The sequence below is a fragment of the Lotus japonicus genome, chromosome 6, assembly GCF_012489685.1.
Source record: "Lotus japonicus ecotype B-129 chromosome 6, LjGifu_v1.2".
Classification (NCBI taxonomy): Eukaryota; Viridiplantae; Streptophyta; class Magnoliopsida; order Fabales; family Fabaceae; genus Lotus; species Lotus japonicus.
This window is the reverse complement of record NC_080046.1, coordinates 62,802,855-62,810,945: the sequence shown is the minus strand read 5'-3', so window position 1 is coordinate 62,810,945 and position 8,091 is coordinate 62,802,855. Positions and strand designations below refer to the sequence as shown.

At 35.5% G+C, this 8,091-nt stretch overlaps 1 pseudogene; it reads right to left on the bottom strand.

Annotated features, from left to right (window-relative positions):
• Positions 1–382: 382 nt before the first annotated feature.
• LOC130725754 (uncharacterized) overlaps positions 383–8,091 on the bottom strand; it is a 15,487-nt pseudogene continuing 7,778 nt past the window's right edge.

The following is an 8,091-nucleotide window of genomic DNA, read 5'->3' as shown; positions in this document are numbered from 1 at the left end:
CAAATCAGCAGCATATGAAAAGTGTGCCTCGTGGTACTTCAGCAAGCAACTTAAACAATAAAAAGGAGAATATAAATTCAAAATAAGGAGAATAAAAGCAACTCAAAAAAGGAAGGAAGCTAAATAACTGACATCTCATAAAATAACATGCTATCCAATTACTTGGAAATACCATGAAGAAAACAGATAGCTTCAATTTCAAACATGACCGGACCACCATATCATTGCCAAGAAGAACATTGTTTGGCTTTATATCACAACGAAAATTTCGATGCATCACCTGAACACTACCATTAGACATGTACTCAAAGATTAGGGTCTTGGCATTTCTTTTTTGAAGATTTAACATTTTAACTACAACAATTGATCCACCACCTGCAAGTGTTCCTTTGTAAACAGAACCAAAATACAGCAGACAGTAAAATTTGTTCTGATTTGGTACACTTCATGAGTGCAGAAGGAATTTCTGTTTTTCTAGATAATTTCTCTACGGTCATACAGTCACAGAACATGAATTTGAAATTAAATGCCTGAAACAGTAAAGCTTAAGTACTAGAACAGAATTGCCAAATGGCTTAAGTAATCATATTAATTATTACAATACGATGGAATTCACAAGGAAGCTACTTGGGGTATCTAACCGTGATAGGAGTGTTCACATCGTGCTCCCCGTCACTCCAAAGTATCCTTCCAAAGACATATTCAGTCTTTGTCTTTGCCTTCGCCTTCGCCTTCGTCTTCGTCTTAGGCTTCCAGGTAAATGTTACCTTAAACTCCTTTTTTTGACCTTTTTTCTTGAAGGTCAAAATGTGAGGCTTAACTACAACTTGCAATTGTGGATGTGCCTTGATTTTCACTCTATACTCGCTGGGGGACCCAACATTCGTAAAAACACGACTAACCGTCACAGAGCGTCCAAGATCAAGGTCAAGAACCACAATAGACGGATAATTAAAATTTCCGATTTTGAATGACTTTGAAGGAGTATACGGTCTGTTGTAGAACATCTCTAGATCAAAACTATCACAACCACGCTGTGATAGGTAGTCCAAGTAATCACAAACATCCAAATCATACACAAGACCTGGGTCCATAGCACGATTAGGTTGAATGTGGCCTGCGCCACAAGCAAATGGAGTTGCCTCTTCCAATTCTGAATAATCTGACTCCCACATAGGCCCTCCAGAGTTATCTTCTGTACTTGCTGCAGAAGGAGAGGTTATTTTTTATAATAAATGGTATAAGAAATTGAATGTCAATGCAATGATCTTATAGCTATAAGTGTACGTGTAAACAAACCCATTTACCTGTGGTCATTAGTGCTGACTTATAGCAGCAGCACTCCAATCAGGATGGATTGATTTAAGCAATCCAGCAATGCCGGCAACATGAGGAGCTGCCATTGAGGTGCCTGACATTTTAATGAAAGGAGTTCCCATATACGCACCAGCACAAGCAGCGATAATGTTTACTCCCGGTGCAGTGATGTCAGGCTGAAACAGAAATAATACATGATCAATTAAGGTTTAAGATAGCCTAAAGCGTGATTTATAATCATGAAAAACAAACGCAACCTTAAGGATTGCTGGGTCAAGACGATTTGGGCCCCTTGAAGAAAATGAAGCAACATAAGGTGCGGGGTTTATGCCCAGTTGTGTTTCCACCCTTGAAATATGAGCCTTGGGCGACCTGCATCATATGTGCATAGTATAAAATTGTTAGGCATGGATAAATCAATTTCAAAAGCATGGAGCATAAGGAAGAAAACTACCTGTTGTGCTTGATGTAATTCAGAATGTAACTAGCATCTTTAGAGTTGACATGTGAAGCAGGAAGCACATGAACATCATCAGGGCATTCAGCAACTTCTAAATCCCCGTCACTAGCCAAAATCAATCCAACCGCGCCTGCACGCGCTGCTTCCACACCCTTCTCATACACCGAAAAATCACCACCTAAAAGGCAAAATAGTATTTTTCCCTTTGCCTTTTTTTCATCAATAGCTCCACTCTCGCATAACATGCTACAAGAATTAATTATATCAAGAGAATACTCACTATCATAGGTAAAAAAGAATTAAGAGGATCAACTTAATTTAAGTTCTCTTACGCATTTTCGGCAGATGCATCGCGGGCTTTGACATCAACACCCCTGACCAACGGGTAGAATTTCCCAGGTGTTAAGTCAGACTTATGAAAGCTTGTTCCCTAACAATAAAAGAACAAGATCAAGCTTAGGTCTTAATGATATAGACTATTATATACAAGAATGTAAAGGTAAGGGATGATAGACAGATTAAAATACCTTAAGGACTTTCTTGTTGCCAAGGGTAATATAGCTAAAAAACTCTCTGTCTGTTGTGCTTGCAGCCACCGTGATTACCCACGGTTCCAAGTTGGTGACAGTATTAGGAGAAGGTCCTTTGTTTCCTCCAGACTTCACAACAATAATTCCATTAGCAACCGCCTTGAAGGACCCTAAGCAAGTAGCACTATAAATAAACTCCTCGGGATTCTCATCACCCATTGACATTGAAATAACATCAACGCCATCACTGATGGCCTTTTCATAAGCACTCAAAATGTCTAAATCACAAGAGTCTGGTTGACCATATTTTGATCGCCATCCCACCTTATAAGAGGCCACTCGAGCTTTTGGTAATGCACCGCTCGCTGTTCCCTTGCCAAGGCCAAATACACTTGCTCCATGAACAATGTTACCTCCAGCAATGGATAGTGTGTGTGTGCCATGACCATCAAAGTCACGAGCACTTGCAAATGAACCCTTGCCACCAAAAGATTTAAACGATTGGTAGAAGTATCTTGCGCCAATTAGCTTTCTATACAAAAATAGTGAGTGTAAATAGGAGCAACAAATATCAATTCAAATAAAAAAAACAGTTAAAAAGATGAAGAATTTTTTAATCATGCAACTAATGCAAATCACAATCTTAATAAGCTCAATTTTAACTTCTACTGAAGCTATTTAAACTTGTTGGGTACAACTTTCTATCTCCAAACATATATTGAAATACGTACAAATTTGCTTTCAATAGCCATAACAATTTTTTTTTGAAAGCAAACAACATAATTTTATTGAGGTACTTCAAAAAGATAGACAATTACAAAATTCATCCCGCACCGACATCATGCCCCGGGCTATGGCCAACAAGAACTTTGAGTAAGGGCCTTATTAAAACATTTACTAGGAAAAACCCTATAAAAGGAAAAAGAGTACCCTAAATTCAAAGAAGCCAAAGCCCAACTATGAAAAGAATCCCAACAACCTAACAAGATTTAGCAGATACAAAAAATACATGATTCTTTCCTAAAACCACAACAGCCCTCACAACATGGAGATAAAAAGCACTCTGCAACAAACGCATGATGGCTGCATAATTCTTTTACAACAAGAGTTAAATAAATATAATTAATATTAATAAGGACTGAATGTTTTTACTAAAATATAACCAACTTTAAATTGGAGTTGTTATGAGGACTTTGAAAGAGAAAGAATAACCTATTGCAGTGAAAATTGTCTGAATTGTTTTTGTCTGTCTGACATATTCCTTTCCACTTGGTTGGGATTGGTCCCATCCCTTCATCACTAAAACTCTTGGATTCAGGCCAAACACCTATCAATCAATATTCATAAACCATAATTTAGAAATCATTTTATTTATATATTGATAAAAGAATATATTATCAACGATTGTAAAGATAATGATCGATCATTCATTACCTGAGTCTATACTTCCAATTATTATATCTTCACCAAATGATTTCTGCCATAATGAGGCCTTTGGAACTTCACCGGTTTTTCCCGCTAACCCAAGGAAAAACCATGAGTGAGTTGTGTGCATTGTATGTTTTTTGCTCAAGATTACAGATATTACATTCGGATGCTCTGCATGAACCAAATACAAAGCAATGGTTAGAAAATTAAGTAAGTCCAAAATGGGCAGATATACGTAGGATAAATGCATGAAGCTCAACTACTTACTTGCAATATTCGATGCTACATTTTCATCAAATACTGCAGCAAAGCCATTAAAAAATTTATCATCATAAGAGTACAATATTGCTTCTTTGGCCTTCTCTGTGCTGCATGTACATAAGAAAATTTAACTAATCAGTTCATATTGGTTTTTCCACCACAAAATTTTATGGACTTTGTGGTTAAATTCTTCTATACCTTCCCATGTAAGGTCCAAGGAAATCATAGTGAGAGTTGGTTACTGATTCAACATCAGCAATTTGGCCAGATGAATGTGATCCCAAGCATACAAGGTAGGACTAACAAAGTAAAGACAAAAAAATGAATATTAGACCGCAATTCAAATGTCCAAAATATGAAGAATTTAACCGACACCATATATCATGAGTAACAATCATAATATCTTAAGAAATGAAACTTATAACCAATTTTGATGTTAGATATCAGATACTATAGTGGCTAGTAATAGATGAAGTTTGAGACAGTACATAGGGGGAAACTATCAGGTGAATAAAAAGATTGTAAAATCAAGCTCTAAAATCAGCATATGAAACAAATAAAAAGTTGATTTGACCTGCTTAGCCATGTAATCCAAGTGGCGAGCCTTGCCATGGCGAGTAGGCCAGGTGAGATCGCCAATATAAGGTTCCCGACGATGCTCCCATAACCTCAGTCGCTGCAAGAAACTCATCACATCATATTGCTTCTTCAGAGACTGTTTCTTCAGCCATAGCTCCGGAACAGACTTGTAAATGCCTGTTTGCCACATTATAAATCAACACAATTAATTTTAACATGTTTCATCATTCTGTGTCTTCTTCACTAGCGTGTAATTTTAGCAAAATAGCCAAATGCTACCAATCCAGTATAATGAACAAACATAATGAGTATATCAAAAACCAATAATGAAAATTTAATAAAAACACATGGACTAATTTAGAACCAAAAACAAAAAATGTGAATTCAACATTAAGTTTCCTACTTTGCCAGTTGCTTTTTTACTATGTTCATTCTTTTTAATAAGGGGAATGCTAGTGCTATAGTGCAAGAAACCAAAACACTCACACTTCCTAAAAAACCTCTACAATGGACCAAACCAAACTAAGTTCCATCTTAGAAGAACCCTAACATTTATTGTGATCTAAAAATCCCTCACAAGACAATGGACAGTACTGCAAAATGCTGAATTAGAACATAAAAGTCAATGCATTTACCAACAAAAAACCTTATATCAAAGGTAAGCAACTAAATAGGGAGATAAGGGCAGAGAAGAAATACCCATTATAGAGGGAAAAGTAGTCAAAGAAAAATCTCTCGCTGCCAAGACCAGGCCAGTACCTCACTCTTTGCCTTCACTGCAATGATATATCACCGTGAGCATGAATGAAAAATACAAGAAATTGACAGGGTGTGATGTTAGCTACTTCACTCTACCAATGAAAAATTGAGCATATATATACCTGAATAAAACCAGAACTTGACCAAGTGTACCCTCTAGCTAATCCCTCTTCTGAAGTTCCCGCACAAAGCTTCTCATCCAAAAACTTGGCAATGAAGGTCACTTCTACCATGCAGAAAAAATAGGATAACACAGTCAGTTGATTTCAAATCACATGCATAATAAATCTCTCATTAAGTATAAAAAAAAGTGTTGCAAAACCAAAACTAGCATCTTAATTAATTAGCTATTTACCTAGACCTCTCTCTCTCTGTGTTGGACATTTGCCCCCATGTCACTTTGGGATGTCTCTCATACTATACTACGTAGTTATAATAAAAAATATTTGACTGCCCCACAAAAATTTCAAATGCCCCCACAACTCTAGCTTTACCTCCAATGCCACTAAAAAGATCAACTTTTAGTCTCATGGTCTAATTTTATGATTGCGATTTTACATTCCAATTTCAACCAGTGATGTATCATACCCATTTCTCTTTCTTTTGTCAATTCCAAAGATAGAAAGTAGCTAACTGAGCGAGGTTGATATATAGATATATAGATGGTGGATGTCTATTAGGGTGTGTATAAAATGGATATATTATAAAAATATTAGTTAACAAGGTTACATGCCATGACTTTGAGCCTGTGATTTATGCCAGGGACAGTATCTATTGCCATTCACCATGGCTAATTTTTTAAAATAAATTAGTTGTAGCATACCAAAATTTAAAATTATATGAGTTCATTAAAAAAATTATTAAGAGTTATTTTATTCCTTATTCCATTAACTTAACATTTTATTCCTTATTCCATTAAAAAGAAAAAGGAGATAAGATACAGGGAAATAACAACCCAAAGAAGTTTGATCAAAATCCTATGACTTAAAATAGACTAATATATAATTAACGCACAGATTATTTTATTTTAGTCAAACACACAAATTTTATAGGCACATATAATATATTCACAGACATTAATACAAACTATAAGCCAAGCCCAATAACTAAACCTACCTAATTTGTTTCACATACACATGTTTAGTGAAAAAGAAAATGGTAGTGCTGCTTGGTTTAATAAAATGTTAACAGAGAAAAGAAAAGAGAAGCACCGCTTTAATTTGCAGAAACAAGGAGACGTCAAGTGAAGAGGAAGGGGACGATGGCAACTTCAGGTGTTGAATGAAGACTGAAGAAGGATCGAGATGGTGCGGTTCCGGCAAGTTGAGCAATAAATAAATCAAATGATAGAAATACCCTCTAATCCTAATTCGTTTATCCTCTTCTTCTAAGCTAGCTCTCTCGCATAATGTGTGAAAAGGTGCTGTGTGTGGGGTAGTTAGCTGTTAGTTGTACCATTTTTTTATTTTTATACAAAATATATTGGGAGGGAAGGATATGTCGGTCTATTTGGAAAGATTGAAAACAAAATGAGTGTATCATGAAAAGTGTATACGTGTTTGTTTCACCCATGAAAATGAAAATAAATGGAAAACCATACAATATTGCAGTGGATGCTAAATATGAAGAGTAGAAAGTGGAAAACAACATTAGGAATCACAACTAAATATGAAGTAGGAGTGCACATGTGCTCAATCAACACAGTGAAATCATCCGATAAGTGACGGTAAGTTGGGGGGTAATATATATATATATATATATATATATATATATATATATATATATATAACATATTTGTAACTTGTTCAATTTTTAGTTGTTTTCTATATTGTGTTTTGATTTATTTACAAATAATTTTCTGTTCCATTTCATTTCTTCTCAATTTCTTTTCCTACATCTTTTCTTTTCTTATCACATTATTTATCATATCTTACATTTCTCCCTTGTCTCTTCTCATCGCTCACTTAGTCTAATGAATGTTTATCTCCTTTTGAAGTTAATTTAATAACTTATAGTCATTAACAAGGTTAGGAACTCTGTGCCTAAAAAAGCAAGAGTTAGGAACTGAAAAGTACAGTAAAACATTTGATCAGGACATGTAATTTGAGGGAAAATATCTCACCAATTAATTGGTATTATCAAATATCTGGTATGCATGCATTTAGAAACATATACAAATTTTAGAAGGAATAAGAAGGGGTTAATACTGGATGAGAAAAAGGGAAGAGTGCTGAAGTGATGGACATGGTGTTGTATTGTTAGAGAAGAATACTATCAAATGGAAATAAGAATGAGTGATACAATGGATCGGATATACTATCAAATGGAAATTAAAGAAAACAAAAGAGTATATTACCTAGTGGAAATGATAGTGGGGGCATTTTATGTAGTCTGGGGGCAATATTACACTAGTATCCTAATATTCTGTCATACTATTAGCCTATTTTTTGGAATTCAGGTGGGGTCATTTGCCCCCATCACCCTTAACCTGCATCCAACCCAATCCGATCCAATGATAAAAATGCGGGTTGGAGTGAGCAAACGGCTCCATCAGATGAATTTTACTATGATCCAATCATCTTCGGATCGGATACCGGATTCCATAATAATTCATCCAACTCAACCCGAAATCCAATCATATAATAATAAGCTTTCCGTTTCATATCAAAAACATGACAAACACTGAACAGAACATGCATGTTCCGTTCCCTTCACACCTGTCTACCAAACACTACCTAAGCCTTACTCGTTGATTTC